The sequence below is a fragment of the Rhinoraja longicauda genome, chromosome 17 (assembly GCF_053455715.1).
Source record: "Rhinoraja longicauda isolate Sanriku21f chromosome 17, sRhiLon1.1, whole genome shotgun sequence".
In the NCBI taxonomy this organism is placed as follows: domain Eukaryota; kingdom Metazoa; phylum Chordata; class Chondrichthyes; order Rajiformes; family Arhynchobatidae; genus Rhinoraja; species Rhinoraja longicauda.
The window spans coordinates 11,740,696-11,760,497 of record NC_135969.1 but is presented as its reverse complement, the minus strand read 5'-3'; the positions used below and the strand labels follow the sequence as shown (position 1 = coordinate 11,760,497).

General features: G+C 46.4%; 1 protein-coding gene and 1 long non-coding RNA gene across 2 annotated transcripts in view; one reads left to right on the top strand and one right to left on the bottom strand.

The window, feature by feature from the left end:
• Positions 1-19,802, top strand: part of lhfpl4a (LHFPL tetraspan subfamily member 4a) — a 236,792-nt gene that overhangs the window by 182,133 nt on the left and 34,857 nt on the right. The gene's annotated exons all lie outside the window — the stretch shown is intronic.
• The window catches only part of LOC144601756 (uncharacterized), a 74,992-nt gene that overhangs the window by 39,816 nt on the left and 15,374 nt on the right, over positions 1-19,802 (bottom strand). Inside the window, exon 2 of the long non-coding RNA XR_013548366.1 lies at positions 18,576-18,632. This is a non-coding gene — a long non-coding RNA (uncharacterized LOC144601756). The remainder of the gene's footprint in view (positions 1-18,575; positions 18,633-19,802) is intronic.

Sequence of the window (19,802 nt, the reverse complement as noted above, 5' to 3'; positions counted from 1 at the left end):
GACGTTTCGGGTCGGGACCCTTCTTCAGTGATTATATTGGGGTTTTCTTATATAAAACATTTAATTCAGTTTAAAAGATAATAAATTGAAGTTATTAGCGATGCACATTTAAAAGCTGAAATTTATGTGGACCATCTTTGAAGGTGATTGTGAATTTACATACAAACATACAAATAGGATCAGGATTAGGTCTCTCAACCCTTTGAATTGTTCAATCGTGCAATAAAATCATAGCTCCAGCGAGTACAGGTCTAGTGCCAACAAATGTTGATCGTAGGTTAAAGGAGGAAATGCCTCGATCCTTATTTAGAGTCATAGAGTGATACAGTGTGGAAACAGGCCCCTTGGAAACTTGCCCACCCTGACCAACATGTCCCATCTACACTGGTCCCACCTGCCTGCGTTTGACCCATATCCCTTTAAATCCGTCCTATCCATGTACCTGTCTAAATGGTGCGATTGTACCTGCCACAACTACCTCCTCCGGCAGCTCATTCCATACACCAAGCACCCTATGTTCACACTAATTCTACGTTATCGCACTTGTGCCCCCATTCCCTACACAGGAGAGGCAATTTACAGAGGCCAATTAACCAGCAAATCCGCATGTCTTTGGGATGTGGGAGGAAACCGGTGCACCTGGAGGAAACCCACGGGGTCCCCACAGGGAGAACGTGCAAACTCTGCACGCAGACAGACACTCAAAGTCAGGATCAAACGCAGGTCTCTGGTGCTAAGAGGCAGCAGCTCTACCAGCTACGCCATTGAACCATCCTAAATTGTTGCTAGTCGAGAGTAACACCCCCAGCAAATGGCATTACAAGAGCAACTAACTGCTTTTTTTAAATCTGTTAATTATTTTTTAATCTGTTAATCATGTCGTTTGGTACCAGTGCCTTGAAAATATATTACCACAATTTTACAGAATTAAATTAGAATTAATATCAAAACCAAGCTCGGGGTAATTACACAGCCCTCCTCCTCCTCCTCCTCCTCAGTGTTCCCCATGTTACAGTATAATGTTCCCTCTGTCACCGACTTCCAAAAGTGTTCCCTTGGCTGTAAAGGACTTTGGCACATCCAGAGAAGGTAAGAGCAACTTACTGATATATGACAGGGACAAAGAAGTGCAGATGCTGGATTCTTGAGCAAAATACAAAAGTGCTGGAGTAAAGCAACGGGTCAGGCAGCATCTGTGGGAGGAAGGTTTTGGGTTAGAAACCTTCTTACTAATGTAGTCTGTTATATAAACTTACTTAGAGTGCGTGGAAACAGGCTCTTCAGCCTAACTTGCCCACACTGGCCAACATGTCCCAGCTACACTAGTCCCACCTGCCCGCATTTGGCCCGTATCCCGCCAAAACCTGACCTATCCGTGTACCTGTCGAGAGACACAAAAAAGCTGGAGTAACTCATCGGGACAGGAAGTGTCTCTGGAGAGAAGGAATGGGTGACGTTTCAGGTCGAGACCCTTCTTCAGACTAGTCAGGGGGAAAGGAGACGAGAGATATAGACGATGATGTAGAACAATGGATGAAAGATATGCAACAAAGCAACGATGATGAAGGAAACAGGAGATGGACACAAACAGCTGGAGCAACTCCGTGGGACAGGCAGCATCTCTGGAGAAAAGGAATGGGTGACGTTTCAGGTCGAGACCCTTCTTCAGACTGGTTAGGGATAAGGGAAACGAGAGATGTAGACGGTGATGTGGAGAGATAAAGAACAATGAATGAAAGATATGCAAAAAGTAACGATGATAAAGGAAACAGGCCATTGTAATCTGTTTGTAGGGTGACAATGAGAAGCTGGTGCGACTTGGGTGGGGGAGGGATAGAGAGAGAGAGGGAATGCCGCGGCTACCTGAAGTGAGAGAAATCAATATTCATACCACTGGGCTGTAGGCTGCCCAAGCGAAATACGAGATGCCGGCCCTCTAATTTGCGTTTAGCATCACTAACAATGGAGGGGACCAAGGACAGAAAGGTCTGTGTAGGAATGAGAAGGAGAATTAAAGTGTCCAGCAACTGGGGGATCAGGTTGGTTCATGTGGGCTGAGCGAAGGTGTTCCGCGAGACGATCGCCCAGTCTACGTTTGGTCTCGCCGATGACCAAGAGTCCACATCTTCAACAACGGATACCGTAGATGAGGTTGGAGGAGTTGCAAGATAACCTCTGCCTAACCTGAAAGGACTGTCGGGGTCCCTGGACAGAGTCGAGGGAGGAGGTATAGCGATAGTTACATTGGAATTTAGAAGGATGAGAGGAGATCTTATCGAAACGTATAAGATTATTAAGGGGTTGGACACGTTAGAGGCAGGAAACATGTTCCCAATGTTGGGGGAGTCCAGAACAAGGGGCCACAGTTTAAGAATAAGGGGTAGGCCATTTAGAACTGAGATGAGGAAAGACTTTTTCAGTCAGAGAGTTGTGAATCTGTGGAATTCTCTGCCTCAGAAGGCAGTGGAGGCCAATTCTCTGAATGCTTTCAAGAGAGAGCTAGATAGGGCTCTTGAGGATAGCAGAGTCAGGGGGTATGGGGAGAAGGCAGGAACGGGGTACTGATTGAGAATGATCAGCCATGATCACATTGAATGGCGGTGCTGGCTCGAAGGGCTGAATGGCCTCCTCCTGCACCTATTGTCTATTGTCTATTGTCTATAGGTGTTGCATCTTCTGCAGTTGCAGGGGAAGGTACCTGGGGAGGGGGTGATTTGGGTGGGAAGGGATGAGTTAACCATCGAGTTGCGGAGGGAACGGTCTCTGCGGAAAGCGGAAAGTGGTGGAGAAGGGGAAATGTGGCCAGTGGTGGGATCCCGTTGGAGGTGGCGGAAATTTCAAAGAATTATGTATTATTATACTTTCATCCATTGTGCTTTGTCTCCTTACATCATCGTCTATATCTCTCGTCTCCCTTTCCCCTGACTAGTCTGAAGAAGGGTCTCGACCCGAAACGTCACCCATTCCTTCTCTCCAGAGATGCTGCCTGTCCTGCTGAGTTGCTCCAGTTTTTTGTGTCTATCTTCAGTTTAAACCAGCATCTGCATTTCCTTCTTACACGTGTACCTGTCTAACTATGTCTTAAATGTTGGGATAGACCCTGCCTCAACTACCTCCTCTGGCAGCTTGTTCCATACACCCAACACCCTTTGTGTGAAAAGGTTACCCCTCAGATTCTTATTAAATCTTTTCCCCTTCACCTTAAACCTATGTCCTCTTGTCCTCGATTCGCCTGCTCTGGGCAAGAGACTCTGTGTATCTACCCGATCTATTCCTCTCATGATACTTATACACTTCATAAAATAAAGTTGATGTTGTGGTATGGTTCTTGAATGGAAAAAAGTCACTAGCACTAAATCAGTTAAACTAACTTGGGGGAGAAACGTACACCTCTGACTTTCCTGACGTTCAGCAATCCCTAGGCATTTGCTTGTGACCTCAAATTAAAATCATTGGGGTTTTACCGACAACAAATCCTGTAGTGCTGTCTCTTGCCCCTTCTGCTATGTATGCATCCAAATCCCAATGGGCAGGTAGTGCAGTAAAACCACAGATGCCGGTTTATACTGAAGATAGACACAAAGTGCTGGGGCAACATCAGCGGCTCAGGCAGCATCTCTGGAGAAATGGAACAGGTGACGTTTCGGGTTTGGACCCTTCCTCAGACTGATAGTGGGGGGAAGAAAGCTGGAAGAGAGGAGGGGCAGGACAAAGCCTGGCAGGCAATGGGTGAATACAGGTGAAGGGGAGTTTTGATGGTGGACAAAGGCCAGAGTTGAAAAGACAGGTGTGAGAATTGCAAATTGTGAAGCTCTTTCTGGTTCAATGGTGCATTGCTTGTCGCATATGAAACTGCGTAGTCTGCCCTTTCTTCTGTTTGTTATTTCAAGTTAAAGAGTATGTTTTAGTGTTCTCTGGTTCGTTTTATGTGGGGGGTGGGTGTCGGGGGAAACTTTTTTTTCAATCTCTTACCTTGCCGGAGATGCGATTGTTTTCCGGATCGTATCTCCGGTCGCTCTGCGGCCTAACATCATGGAGCTGGCGGCTTTGCTCGGGACTGACTTTGAGCCCCACCACAGGGTCGTGGACTTACCATCGGAGCCTGCGATCCTTAGCCTGGGATCGACGCTCTAACCGCGGCCTTCGGATTTCAATATCGAGGAGCTCGCAGTCTCGGGTAGAGACTGATGCCGGGAAGCTCCAAGCCGCAAGAGGTTTGACCAGCCCCGAAGCGGGAGGCCCATCGCCCGTCGCGGGGAGCTGAGATCCCCCCGATGCGGGAGCTTGATCGCCCCGATGCGGAGGGATCGACCGCCGGTTGCGGGAGCCAAGATCGCCCCGACAACAGAAGGTTCGAATGCCCCGACTGTGGGAGAACAAAGAAGGGAAGAAGATTGAACTTTTTTTGCCTTCCATCAAAATGAGGAATGTGGGGGAGTCGCTGTGGTGGATGTTCATGTTAAAAATGTATTTGGGTGTCTTGTTGCTCTTTATTGGTATGACTGTATGGCAATCTGAATTTCACTGTACCTTAATTGGTACATGTGACAATAGACAAGCCTTGAACCTTGAACCATGAAATTCTTGCTGCAAATATTACACATGCAGGCACGGCCATTTTGGGTCTTGACCCAAAACGTCACCCATTCCTTCTCTCCAGAGATGCTGCCTGTCCCGCTGAGTTACTCCAGCTTTCCGTGTCAACCTTCAATAACAAACTAATGTTTAGTTTAGTTTAGTTCAGTTCAGTTTAGTTTAGTTTAGAGATGCAGCGTGGTAATAGGCCCTTCGACCCACCGAGTCCACACCAACCAACACATTAACATCTTTGGTTTAAACCAGCACCTGCAGTTCCTTCCTACACATAAAACTGTAAATGCTCTGGGGAAGCCTAACCAAAGTCATAAGCTGTGAAACCCTCTGCTTCGGCGAGATTTGGTTGATGGCCATTTTACGAGCTTCCTACATACTTCACTGCAATATTAATCTCATTATTAATAAGCATGATGGGAAGGCTGCAGCAATTGCAAACATTACATATGCAATTAAACAAAATTGAACTGGGATCAAACATTTTAATTGCGAGATTAATCATGATCATTTCTTTAATCGTTTGACAGTCGAAATAGAGACTCACGGGCTTCGCAGATTGCTCAATAAAATGAGTTAAAAAGGAAATTTATGAAGTTGTACCATTAACGTTAAATCCCAATGAGGTAAAATAGGATGGGGGGAAAAAAATCAGACTTTAGCAAGAAAATAGTTTGCCAAGTTCTCTTTTTTTACCTTCTGCAATTCTCACCGGCTATTTATCTCGAACTTTCAAATGCTGGGGCAGCACAGTGGCACAGCGGTAGAGTTACTGCCTTACAGCGCCAGAGATCTGGGTTCAATCCTGACTACGGGTGCTGTCTGTACGGAGTTTATACTTTCTCCCCGTGACCGCGTGGGTTTTCTCCAGGTGCTTCGGTTTCTTCCCACACTCCAAAGACGTACAGGTTTGTAGGTTAATTAACTTTGGTAAAAATTGTAAATTGTCACTATTGTGTAGGATAATGCTAGTGTGATCGTTGGTTTGCGTGGACTCAGTGGGCCGAAGGGCCTGTTTCCATGCTGTATCTCTAAAGTCTGAAGTATAGTCTGAAGGCTGACTGTTACATTTTAAGGCCACATCCGCCAGCTTGCTTGCACATTGAATGTTTATATACCTGCTCCTGGCGCAGAGCTACCAGATAAGAGTGTGGCATGCATAACTTCCAACATTACACACAACGCACTGAATTTCTACACTGGTGCTCCAAAACCCTTTGCCACGTTCAGCATTGGTGTGACTTTCAATTGACGCAAGTATAATTGCCTGCTATGGAAATTTGGCTGGAGTAATTTTTTCTCCTTCAAACTCAATCTAACTTAGTTTGGCCCTTCCTGCCATCCACCTAGTAATACAGAACTTTATTGTCATTCGGTACCGAGGTACCGAACGAAATTACAGCAGTCACAGAACACAACAAAAAAGAAAAGAACACAAGACACACGACCCCAACACAAACATCCATCACAGTGAATCCAAACACCCCCTCACTGTGATGGAAGGCAACAAAACTTCCACTCTCTTCCCCCCCACGCCCACAGACAGGCAGCTCAACCCCTACCGAGTCGACCGACCCGCACAGCCCCCGCAAGGGGATGGAAGGCCCTGCGGCCGAGCCGCACCGGGCACTGAAACGTCCCGCGGCCGAGCCGCGCCGGCAATGTTAAGTCCAGCGGCCGTGGCGCGCCGGGCGATGGAAGGCACCGCGGCCGAGCCGCACCGGGCGCTGCTAAGTCCCGCGGCCGAGCCGCGCCGGCGATGTTAAGTCCAGCGGCCGAGCCGCGCCGGGCGATGGAAAGCCCCGCGGCCGAGCCGCACCGGGCGCTGCTAAGTCCCGCGGCCGAGCCGCGCCGGCGATGTTAAGTCCAGCGGCCGAGCCGCGCCGGGCGATGGAAAGCCCCGCGGGCGATGGAAGGCCCCACGGCTGAGCCGCACCGAGCGCTGAACCGTCCCGCGGCCGAGCCGCACCGAGCGATGGAAGGCCCCGCGGCCACGCCGGGCGCTGAACCGTTCCGCGGCCGAGCCACGCCAGGGCGATGGAAGGCCCCGCGGCCGAGCCGCGCCCCGGGGAAGAGACCTAAAAAAAGAAAGGTTTCCCCCACCCCACCCCACCCCACCACCCCCCGCCCCCCGCCCCACCCCACACATACACTGCCAAAAACAAAAACAAAAACCATCCCAACACCGACGCACAAACAAACAAAAAAAGGAAAAAAGACAAACAGACTGCCAGAGAGCCGCAGCCGTTAGGCGCAGCCACACGTGACCCTGTACGTGTCCAGGTAACAGTTTGTTTAACTAAAATGAAGGGCGCTGGTGCTGCCAGGCTGTGTTTGCAGAATCCAAACACTCACCAGCACTGGGGTGTGGGCCAGCAGGAGGTAGCATGCATTCATAGAGCAGTGCAGCGCAGAAACAGGCCATTCAGCCCATCGCGTCCATGCCGTGCTTTCTAACAAACCCAATTTACCTGCAATAAGACCATGTCCTTCTAAGCTTTGCCTTTTTAAGTGTCTGCATACATACCTATCGCCTTTAGACTTTACTTTAGATTTTAGCACAGAAACAGGCCCTTCGGCCCACCGAGCCCGCGCTGACCAGCGATCACCCCATACACTAGCACTATCCAACACACTCAGGACAATTTAATTTATAGTTTACAGAAGCCAATTAACCGCCAAACCTGCACGTCGTTGGAGTGTGGGAGGAAACCACAGTCACGGGGAGAACATGCAAACTCCGTACAGACAGCACCCGTAGTCAGGATCAAACCCCGGGTGTCTAGCGCTGCAAGGCAGCAACTCCACCACTGCACCTCACTGCCAACTCTTCAATGTAGTTATTGTGTCTGATTCCACCATCAGCACCAGCAGCAAGTTCCAGATATCAAAAACTCTCTGTGTAGAAGAACTTACCCCCCAGATCCCCTTTAAGTTGCACCCTGGCCACTCCCTCTGCTCCCCTCTCCCATCAGGCAAAAGGTACAGAAGTGTGAAAACACCCACTTCCAGATTCAGAGACAGTTTCTTCCCAGCTGTTATCAGGCAACTGAACCATCCTACCACAACTAGAGAGCAGTCCTGAGCTACTATCTACCTCATTGGTGGCCCTCGGACTATCTTTGATCGGACTTTGCTGGCTTTACCTTGCACTAAACATTATTCCCTTATCATGTATCTATACACTGTAAACGGCTCGATTGTAATCATGTATTGTCTCTCTCTGCTGACTGGATAACATGCAACAAAAGCTTTTCACTGCACCTCGGTACACGTAACAATAAACTCAACTCAACTAAGCTGAACCAAACTGAACAAATTCCTCCCTCTCACCTTAAACGTATGCCCTCTTGTTTTCTTTAAAAAAAGATTGCTACTTAAAAAAGATTGTGACTAACTACTCATAAGTTAGAGATTCTCTGTGTTGTCTCCAGCACAATCAAGCCGCGTGGCACAAGGATCCCAGCAAACCATGGCCATACCTAACCGTGGGCACATTGACCTTCATCAGTCTTGAGTATAGAAGTGGGGAAGTCATGTTACAGTTGTATAAGATGTTGGTGAGGCCACATTTAGTGCATTGTGTTCACTTCTGGTCACCATGTTATAGGAAAGATGTTTTATAGCAAAGGACCTGTTTCCATTCTGTTCTTGAGGAGCATGTTATAGGAAAGACATTGTTAAGCAGGAAAGGGTGCAACGAAGATTTACCAGGATGTTGCCAGGATTCGAGGGACTGAGCTATCGGGTGAGGTTGAGCAGGCTAGGACTCTATTCCCTGGAGTGCAGGAGGTTGAGGGGTGATCTTATAGAGGTGTGCAAAATCATAGGAAATTATCAGATAGATGCACAGAGTCTTTTGCCCAGTCTAGGGGAATCAAGAACCAGCGGGCATAGGTTTAAGGTGGGGGGGGGGGGGGGGGGGGGGGGGGGGGGGGGGGGGAAGATTCAATGGGAACCTGAGGGGTAACTTTTTTTTTACAAAGGGTGGTGGGAGTATGGAACAATCTCCCTGAGAGGGTAGTTGAGGCAGGTATTACTGCAACATTTAAGAAACATTTAGACAGGTACATGGATAGGATAGGTTGAAAAGGATATGGGCCGAACGCAGGTGGGTGGAACTGGTGTAGATGGGGATAAACACAAAATGCCGGAGTAACTCAGCGGGACAGGCAGCATCTCTGGAGAGAAGGAATGGGTGACGTGTCGGGTCGAGACCCTTCTTCAGACTGAGAGTCAGGGGAGAGGGAGACAGAGATATGGAAGGTTACGGTGTGAAAACGTATCAGACATCGAAGGGGACGGGGAGAATGAGAATGTACAAGGAGAATGTAGAATAGATCATTGTTAGCTCGGGGAAGGTGACAATGAAGAATACAAAGATAAAATTTAAAGCAGGGCAGTCAGACTGGTCGGTGAACTAGGATGGGGGAGGGATGGAGGGAGAGGGAAAGCAAGGGTCACTTGAAGTTAGAGAAGTCAATATTCATCCCGTTCTCCTTATCTCCTTGTCTGAACTCTGTCTCATCCACAAATTAAAATTGGTCTTTGGACAACCCCGTGATATTCCAACGCTTGTCAGCCTGAATATAGGGATTACTTCTCCCTCCTGCTTCAAGGGGTATTACAATTCACCACAGGTCTTCCCTGTTTGAAGAAACATTCATTGGCTCCCAGTCAGCTTGCAGTTTTCTTTTTGCAACCTGATGCACTCTCAGTAAAGCTCTTTATCAAGCATGAAAACTAATTAGTTTCCAAAGGTTAATTTAATTTGTTTAACACAGATGACTGTTCAAATTTGCCTGGCTTGGAAAATGATCAGATTTTTGAAGCATTAAGATTTAATTTAAAGAAAACATTAGCATTTTTTCAGATTAGGAGCTAAAGGTTGGCTAAGAATGATCTGTTAAAATGAGAATGATAGACTTAAAGAAATTAGTATTGGTAAATTAGTAGTGCAGGAAGGAACTGCAGATGGTGGTTTACACCGAAGATAGACACAAAATGATTAGTACGGGTGTCAGAGGTTATGGGGAGAAGGCAGGAGAATGGGGTTAGGAGGGAGAGTTTGAATGGCGGAGTAGACTTGATTGGCTGTATGGCCTAATTCTACTCCTGTCACTTATAATTTTATGGTCTATGAAAATGCTGGAGTAACTTAATGGGTCAGGCAGCATCTTTGGAAAAAAGGAATAGGTGACTTTTCAGGTCGAGACCTTCAGACTGAGAAAACAATATTCATATCATATCATATCATATATATACAGCCGGAAACAGGCCTTTTCGGCCCTCCAAGTCCGTGCCGCCCAGCGATCCCCGTACATTAACACTATCCTACACCCACTAGGGACAATTTTTACATTTACCCAGCCAATTAACCTACATACCTGTACGTCTTTGGAGCTGGGTTCGAGGTAACTCGAGGGAACTCGAGGTAAAAGAGCCATTAGGAGGCAGTGATCACAATATGATAAGTTTTACTCTACAAATTGAGAGGGAGAAGGGAAAATCAGAAGTGTCAGTATTACAGTACAGCAAAGGGGATTACAGAGGCATGAGGCAGGAGCTGGCCAGAATTGACTGGAAGAAGGCCCGAGCAGGGAAGACGGTGGAACAGCAATGGCAGGTATTCCTGGGAATAATGCAGAAGTTGCAGGATCAATTTATCCCAAAGAGGAGGAAAGATTCCAAGGGGAGTAAGAGACACCCGTGGCTGACAAGGGAAGTCAAGGACAGCATAAAAATAAAAGAGCAGAAGTACAACAAAGCAAAGAAGAGTGGGAAGCCAGAGGATTGGGACTCTTTTAAAGAGCAACAGAAGATGATTAAGAAGGCAATACGGGGAGAAAAGATGAGGTACGAGGGTAAACTAGCCAATAATATAAAGGAGGATAGTAAAAGCTTTTTTAGGTATGAAAAGAGGAAAAAAACAGTCAAGGCAAATGTGGGTCCCTTGAAGACAGAAGCGGGGGAATTTATTATGGGAAACAAGGAAATGGCAGACGAGTTGAACCGGTACTTTGGATCTGTCTTCACTAAGGAAGATACAAGCAATCTCCCAGATGTTCTAGTGGCCAGAGATCCTAGGGTGACGGAGGAACTGAAGGAAATCCACATTAGGCAGGAAATGGTGTTGGGTAGACTGATGGGACTGAAGGCTGATAAATCCCCAGGGCCTGATGGTCTGCATCCCAGAGTACTTAAGGAGGTGGCTCTAGAAATTGTGGACGCATTGGTGATCATTTCCCTATGTTCTATAGATTCAGGATCAGTTCCTGTGGATTGGAGGGTAGCTAATGTTGTCCCACTTTTTAAGAAAGGAGGGAGAGAGAAAACGGGGAAATTATAGACCAGTTAGTCTGACATCAGTGGTGGGGAAGATGCTGGAGTCAATTATAAAAGACGAAATTGCGGAGCATTTGGATAGCAGTAACAGGATCGTTCCGAGTCAGCATGGATTTACGAAGGGGAAATCATGCTTGACTAATCTTCTGGAATTCTTTGAGGATGTAACCAGGAAAATTGACAGGGGAGGGCCGGTGGATGTGGTGTACCTTGACTTTCAGAAAGCCTTTGACAAGGTTCCACATAGGAGATTAGTGGGCAAAATTAGAGCACATGGTATTGGAGGTAGGGTACTGACATGGATAGAAAATTGGTTGACAGACAGAAAGCAAAGAGTGGGGATAAATGGGTCCCTTTCAGAATGGCAGGCAGTAACTAGTGGGGTACCGCAAGGCTCGGTGCTGGGACCCCAGCTATTTACAATATACATTAATGACTTGGATGAAGGGATTAAAAGTACCATTAGCAAATTTGCAGATGATACAAAGCTGGGTGGTAGTGTGAACTGTGAGGAAGATGCTATGAGGTTGCAGGGTGACTTGGACAGGTTGTGTGAGTGGGCGGATGCATGGCAGATGCAGTTTAATGTGGATAAGTGTGAGGTTATCCACTTTGGTGGTAAGAATAGGAAGGCAGAGTATTATCTGAATGGTGTCAAGTTAGGAACAGGGGACGTACAACGAGATCTGGGTGTCCTAGTGCATCAGTCACTGAAAGGAAGCATGCAGGTACAGCAGGCAGTGAAGAAAGCCAATGGAATGTTGGCCTTCATAACAAGAGGAGTTGAGTATAGGAGCAAAGAGGTCCTTCTGCAGTTGTACAGGGCCCTAGTGAGACCGCACCTGGAGTACTGTGTGCAGTTTTGGTCTCCAAATTTGAGGAAGGATATTCTTGCTATTGAGGGCGTGCAGCGTAGGTTTACTAGGTTAATTCCCGGAATGGCGGGACTATCATATGTTGAAAGACTGGAGCGACTAGGCTTGTATACACTGGAATTTAGAAGGATGAGAGGATATCTTATCGAAACGTATAAGATTATTAAGGGGTTGGACACGTTAGAGGCAGGAAACATGCTCCCAATGTTGGGGGAGTCCAGAACAAGGGGCCACAGATTAAGAATAAGGGGAAGGCCATTTCGAACTGAGATGAGGAAAAACTTTTTCAGTCAGAGAGTTGTGAATCTGTGGAATTCTCTGCCTCAGAAGGCAGTGGAGGCCAATTCTCTGAATGCATTCAAGAGAGAGCTAGATAGAGCTCTTAAGGATAGCGGAGTCAGGGGGTATGGGGAGAAGGCAGGAACGGGGTACTGATTGAGAATGATCAGCCATGATCACATTGAATGGCAGTGCTGGTTCGAAGGGCCGAATGGCCTCCTCCTGCACCTATTGTCTATTGTCTATTGTTGTAAACTGCCCAAGAGAAATATGAGGTACTGTTCCTCCAATTTGCTTGTGGCCTCACTCTGACGGTGGAGGAGGCCCAGGGCAGAAAGGTCAGCGTGGGAGTGGGAAGTAACGTTTAAATCTTTGGCAACCGGGAGATCTCGTATCCAAGGTGGACTGAGCGTAGGTGTTCAGCGAAACAATCGCCCAGTCGACACTTGTTTCCCACAATGGCCCGTTGTTGGCTGTGCCACACCTGGAATATTGTGAGCAATATCTGAGGAAGGATGTACTGGCTCTGGAGAGGGTCCAGAAGAGGTTTACAAGAATGATCCCAGGAATGAGTAGGTTAAACTTTCATGAGTGTTTGTCGGCACTGGGCCTGTACTCACTAGAGTTTAAAAGAATGAGGGGGACCTCATTGAAACGTCCAGAATAGTGAAAGGCTTGGATAGAATGGTTGTGGAGAGGATGTTTCCACAGGTGGGTAAGTCTAGAACTAGAAGTCACAGCCTCAGAATTAAATGACCTTTTAGGAAGGAGATGAAGATAAATTTCTTTAGTCAGAGGGTGGTGAATCTGTGGAATTCTTTGCTACAGAAGGCTGTAGAGAGAGGCCAAGTCAGTGGATATTTTTAAGACAGAGATAGATCGATTCTTGATTAGTATGGGTGTCAGAGATTATGGGGATAAGGCAGGAGAATGGGGTTAGGAGGGAGAGATAGATCAGCCATGATTGAATGGCAGAGTGGACTTGATGGGCCGAATGGCCTAATTCTACTCCTATCACATGACCTTATCACCTCCCCTTGACTCCCTCGCTCGTTATTCTTGCTGCTTCAGTGTGTCAGTACATCAGTTCATGCTTCGCTGTATTAACTTTCATCAGCTAGTGCCTGCCTCTGTGCCAGAGCTCGCCCTCCTTCATGGGGAACAGGATAAACGTAGCCAGCATGGACATGATGGGCCAAAGGGCCTGTTTCTCTGCTGTGTGACTATGATTCCACGTTAGACACAGCGTGCTTCTACACCACAGGCAACAGGCACTCTGTTCTCTCTGAGAAATAGACCACAATAAAGGATTGAAAGGAAATCCTTGCAGTTGTTCCTTCATGCCGTGATAGTCTAAGAAACCATATCAATGTATCCTAGAATAATCATGTTTGAATAAAGCAACAGAGGACAAAGATCAATTAAGAACCAAACAAAACTTACACCAAATAAAAAATAAAACCTCAAAGCCATAACATATAAATAAAACGCGGGTGTTGAAGGCTAATTAAGCAAACAATGAATTTGGAAAGTAACTTGGTGATGATAGATTTTATTGAGATACACAACATTTAACTCAAGTTCAGTTGATTTCAAGCCTCACTAATTTAACTGGCATTGTAATTTTGAACATAATTTTTGCACATCATTTCATCCACTGCAATTACCAGCTACGGTGAATTAATCCCATCAGCTCAGGCTTGCACATGGTTGCCATGCTTGCATTCAAATTGAGCAGGAATCATAAATGGTTCCTTCAGCGCTTGCTGTGAATAATGGCTTTCCTTGTGGCTGTGATACCCTGTAAGTACTTTCCTACCCAGAGCAATCAGCGGTGATGGAAATGAAGAGACCAATGTGTCGCAGAAGACGTTATCCGTCAAGAAAGCTAAATCAGGTTCTAAAAAAGATAAAGATAACATTATTGTAAAAGCAAAGCATGTGGTAAGTAGCAATTGGGATGGCAATTGGATTATCTAGTGTTTTAATTGTCAGTTATGATGAACTTCCAGCACAAAAACAATTCCAATCAGTTTTAGTCTAGATGAGTTTAGGGATCTAGTGCAGAAACAGGCCCTTCGGCCCACCAAGTCTGCAAAGACCAGTGATCCCCACACGCTAGGACCATCCTACACACACTGGGAACAATTTTACAATTTTACCAGTTAACCTACAAACGGATACGCCTTTGGAGTGTGGGAGGAAACCAGAGCTCCCGGAGAAAACCCATGCAGGTCACAGGGAGAACGTACAAACTCCACACAGACAGCACCCATAGTCGGGATCGAACCACCGCCATATGTCTTGTTGCTGATAAATGTGGTCGGGACAATATTTTTTCGCCAGCAGCCTTCCCAGCCTCATATAATCTCTCAACAAATGATTGAAAGATACAGAATGAAAACAGACCCTAAGCCCCACCGAGTCCGCACCCGTTCACACTCGTTCTATGTTATCTAACTATCTCATCTATTCCCGACATACTCAGGGCGAAGTAACTTACAGAGGCCAAGTAACTTACAGAGGCCAAGTAACTTACCATCTCAATTCTACCATCACCTTTGGCAGCTCATCCAAAGCACCTACCACTCTCTCTGTAAAAATCCATGCCCCGCATGTCTTTGGAATGTGGGAGGAAACCAGAGCACCTGGAGGAAACCCACTAGGTCACAGATATGTACCTACGTACAAAATATAAAAGCTTTGCACAGACAGCACCCAAGGTTGGGATTGAATACAGGATTACCCTTCATCTCACTGGCAGTATGCACAGCATCTCAGATCAGTAGCAGACCATTGATGGCATCTACAGCTGGTTTAGTTGTGTAGGAAAATAACTGCAGATGCTGATACAAATCGAAGGTTTCACAAAATGCAGGAGTAACTCAGCAGGTCAGGCAGCATCTCTGGAGAGAAGGAATGGGTGACGTTTTGGGTCGAGACCCTTGGGACTGATGTCAGGGGGGTGGGACAAAGAAAGGATATAGGTGGAGACGGGAAGACAGTGGGAGAACTGGGAAGGGGGAGGGGAAGAGAGGGGCAGAGGAGCTATCTAAAGTTAGAGAAGTCACTATTCATACCGCTGGGCTGTAAGCTGCTCAAGCGAAATATGAGGTGCTGTTCTTCCAATTTGTGGTGGGCCTCACTATGGCACTGGAGGAGGCCCATGACAGAAAGGTCAGACTGGGAGTGGGAGGGGGAGTTGAAGTGCTCAGCCACCGGGAGATCAGGTTGGTTAGGGCGGACTGAGCGTAGGCGTAGAGCGAAACGATCGCCGAGCCTGCTTTTGGTCTCGCCGATGTAGAGAAGTTGACATCTGGAACAGCGGATACAATAGATGAGGTTGGAGGAGGTGCAGGTGAACCTCTGTCTCACCTGGAAAGTCTGTTTGGGTCCTTGGATGGAGTCGAGGGGGGGAGGTAAAGGGACAGGTGTTGCATCTCCTGCGGTTGCAGGGGAAAGTGCCCGGGGAGAGGGTGGTTTGGGTAGGAAGGGACAAGTGGACCGAGGAGTTACGGAGGGAACGGTCTCTGCAGAAGGCAGAAAGGGGAGGAGATGGGAAGATGTGGCCAGTAGTGGGGTCCCGTTGGAAGTGACGGAAATGTTGGAGGATAATTTGTTGGATACGCTGGGAATTCTACCATCACCTTTGGCAGCTCATTCAAAGCACCTACCATTCTCTCTGTAAAAGTCCTTGCCCCACATGTCTTTGGAATGTGGGAGTTGTGTCTGGTTTAGTTGTTGTGTCTTTGGAGATCGGGCACTTCCAAAGAATCACTGGTCATTTTCAGAACAGGGCTCAATCTCAGGCATTTCATTCATGGGCAGTGCATCAAGATAAACCAACTCATGCATATTCCATGATCAGGCTCTAACCTCATATCAGAGCTTCTCTGTGCATCTTACAAGTCTCTAAATGACAAGTTTACTGGTCGGAAGGTCCAGCTCCATCAGCGGCGGCATTATTGGGCAGCACAGTGGCACAGCTGGTAGAGCTGCTGCCTCACAGTGCCACAGGCACAGATTCCATCCTGACCTTAGATGCTGTCTGTGTGCAATTTGCACGTTCTCCCTCTGACCACTAGGGGTTCCTCCAGGTGCTCCGGTTTCCTCCCACACTCCAAAGACGTGTGGGGAGTGGATGCGAAAGTAGGATAACACAGGACTAGTGGGATTGATGGTCAGCAGGGACTCGGTGGGCTGAAGGGCAGGTATCTATGCTGTATCTTTAGACTTAAACTTCAACTAAATTTAAACTCCAACTCAAAGTTAAACCAGTGCCAATTTCCAGAAGTGATTTAGCACTGGAAATGTAGCGGTGTCATGGGCCACACAAAGCATGGGTTAGTAAACAGTGCAAACTCTGTGGATGGAAAGTGGGGTCCATTATCAGTAAGTAACAGGTCTGGCATCTCCAATGTGGTAAACATTATCTGAAGTTCCTTCAAAATTCCATTAATAATACATGAAGTAAGTCTAACCACATTAATAATTTGTATACATGATTAACGATTAATAAATAATTAATATATTTGTATACATTGTGTATGCAAGCAAAGAATCTCACTGTGCTTAGTCACATGTGACAAAGTATTCATATTCCGATAGCCATGAAACTAACATGAATCTACACCAGATTTCACCCACGCCCCAGCCACAATGACATGTATAAATGGACATTCTTGCCAAACTCCAATGAACCAAAGATCTTAATGCAATGTTTTATCTCAGATGTCATGCCAAGCCAATAGAATCAGGCCTGCAGTCAAGCAAACAACCTTAGTTCAACCATGAATCAAAGTGTGGATGAAGACATTCCACCATCTTGATCCTAGGTTTAAGGTGAGGGAGGGGGACAAATGTAATGGGATCCTGAGGGGCACATTTTTTACACAAAGGGTGGTAGGTGTATGGAACGAGCTGCCAGAGGAGGAAGTTGAGGCAGGTACTATCACAACGTTTAAGAAACATTTAGACATGAATTGGATAGGTTTGGAGGAAAATGGGGCAAATGCAGGCAGGTGGGACTAGTGTAGATGGGGCATGTCGGTCGGCGTGGGCAAGTTGAATGAATTACACTTTATCAGGGTATACTTTATGTTGGGCTGAAGGACTTCTTTTCCACACTGTATGACTCTATGAAACTAATTCCTTATTCCAAAAAAAGTACAATAATAGGAACTCCTTTCCTCCAAAGTTTCACTTTGTCTTCACTTAGCACCATTCGACATTCACTACGCTGTTGTGCCAATGCATCTCATTGTGCATTGTGGTCTTGAAATCTGTCGTCCTGCATTACTCCAAAAATTACATTCACACAACTATCTGCAGTGACTTCTGTTTCCTGGGGTTCATCTAGTAACTCATCCCTTGTTATCAGACAGGGAGAAGTATCTGCCTTCACCACCACCTCGGGCAATGCATTCCAGGCCCCCACCACGCTGTGTAAAAAACTTGCCCCGCACGTCTCCATTAAACTTTCTCCCTCTCACCTTAAAGCAATGCCCCCTAGTGTTGGACATTTCCACCCGGAGAGAAAGGTTGAATGATACTTTATGATTGTCTACCCTATCTATGCCTCTCTTCTTTTTATATTAAATTTTTAGGTTTTACTGTTTTATGCAAGAAGTAACTCTCGGACAGAGTGATGCAGCATAGAAACAGGCCCTTCAGCCCACCGGGCCTGTGCTGAACATCATGCCTATGCCTATAGTAATCACACTTGCCTACATTAGTTCCATATTTGATGCCTCGTTCATTCACGTTTCTGTCCAGTTGCCCCTGAGCAATCTCCTGGAGGAGCTCAGCAGGGTGAGCAGTATCGATGATGGAAAGGAATTTATTTTTAGTTTTAATTTAGAGAAACAGGCCCTTTGGCCCACCGAGTCCACACCGACCAACAATCCCCATACTCTAGCACTATCCCGCACACTAGGGACAGTTTCCAATTTTTACCAAAACCGAATTTTTACCAAAGCCAATTAACCTATAAACCTGCACGCCTTTGGAGTGTGGGAGGAAACTGGAGCACCCGGAGAAAACCCGCGCGGTCATGGGGAGAACGTACAAACTCTGTACAGACATCACCCGTAGTCAGGATTTCTGGCGCTGCAAGGCAGCAACTCTACCACTGCGCCACTGCGCCACCCCTTGAACTTTGCAGCAAACTGTAACTACAACTGCGGCAAACAGAAAGGGAATTGTGGGAAGAACTGAGCTGCTCTTCCATTTTATCTTAAAGGTGGGCAGCACTTCATTCTGTGTGAGTTGAACAGAGAAGTTGCTCCAGGCTAAACATGTCTGGTTCAAGTGGCCCACAAAGTCAACAGATTGAACGCCTTCATACCTTGTTTTTGAGGGGAAATTACAGAACGCTGGATCACAATAGTAAACCTTGTAAATAAATGTATGTGACGATCTTATATTTATGCTATCAAAAATGATACACAAATGCTGCCTGCTTTGGGTAGCAGAACAGTCTCTTACTTGATCGCTGGGCGGCGCGGACTTGGTGGGCCGAAAAGGCCTGTTTCCATGCTGTATCTGAAATATGAAATATGAAATATGAATGTTCTCCTTGTCTGACAAGTTATTGCGAATAAAGACGAGGTTTACTCTCACTCAGGTCACGTGTAAATTATTCCGACAGAATGGTCAATGTTTCGGGTCGAAGCCCAACATCAGGAACAGTTCCTTCCCAGCTGTTATCAGGCAACTGAACCATCCTCTCACCAGCTAGAGTTCGGTCCTGACATTCCATCTTCCTCATTGGAGCCCTTTGAACTAGCTTTAACCAGACTTAATCTTGCACAAAGTGTTATACCTTTTATCCAGTATGTGTACACTGTGGACGGCTTGATTGTAATCATGGAAAGCTTTTTCTTTGTCCGGATAGCGCGCCACAAAAGCTGTTCACTGTACATGTGACAATGATAATCTAAACTAAACTAAACTACCACTGCTCACGTACAAATAAGATTGCCTATGCCACAGGTATCTCTGACTGCGTGTTTCAGTGCTCTTTGTTCACCATTGCACTGCATTGCAGGGTAGGCTGTCAGGCTGCTTTCAGTATTGACTACTGACTTACTGCATACCATATCAGCAAGAACACCATTTTACTGCTTTTCATTGATAGAGGCACATTTTCTTTCAGTTATAATCAACATCAACCTGTGGCTTTGTTGTGTAATGCATTTAACTGCATTAATTAACATTATAACAACATTTAAAAGACATTTGGACAAGTACACAGACAGGAAAGGTTTAGAGGGATATGGACCAAACAAGGGCAGGTGGGACTAGCGTAGATGGGGCACCTTGGTCGCCATGGGTAAGTTGGGCCGAAGGGCCTATTTCCATGCTGTGTGACTCTACCACTCTATGCCATTTCCCATTTGTTATTTAACCATTGGCAAATGTCAGCTGCCGTCCCCTTTACCGATTGCCATCATGCAAAATGCATTTGAAGGTCGCAATACACATTAAAATATTTGCATGCAGCCTCTGCAGAATCCTATTATCGCACTCTTGTACCACACCATTTTACAGTCACGTGTTGGAAAATTTGTACCTCCCCATCAATGCCAAAAGACAAAAATATTTAAAGAAAACACACACTTAATGAACCTTCTCTTTGTAAAGAAACGCCTTGTCCCATAAAACTAACACGCTGAACTCATGATGTAGAGGAATTACTCGTAACAAATATGA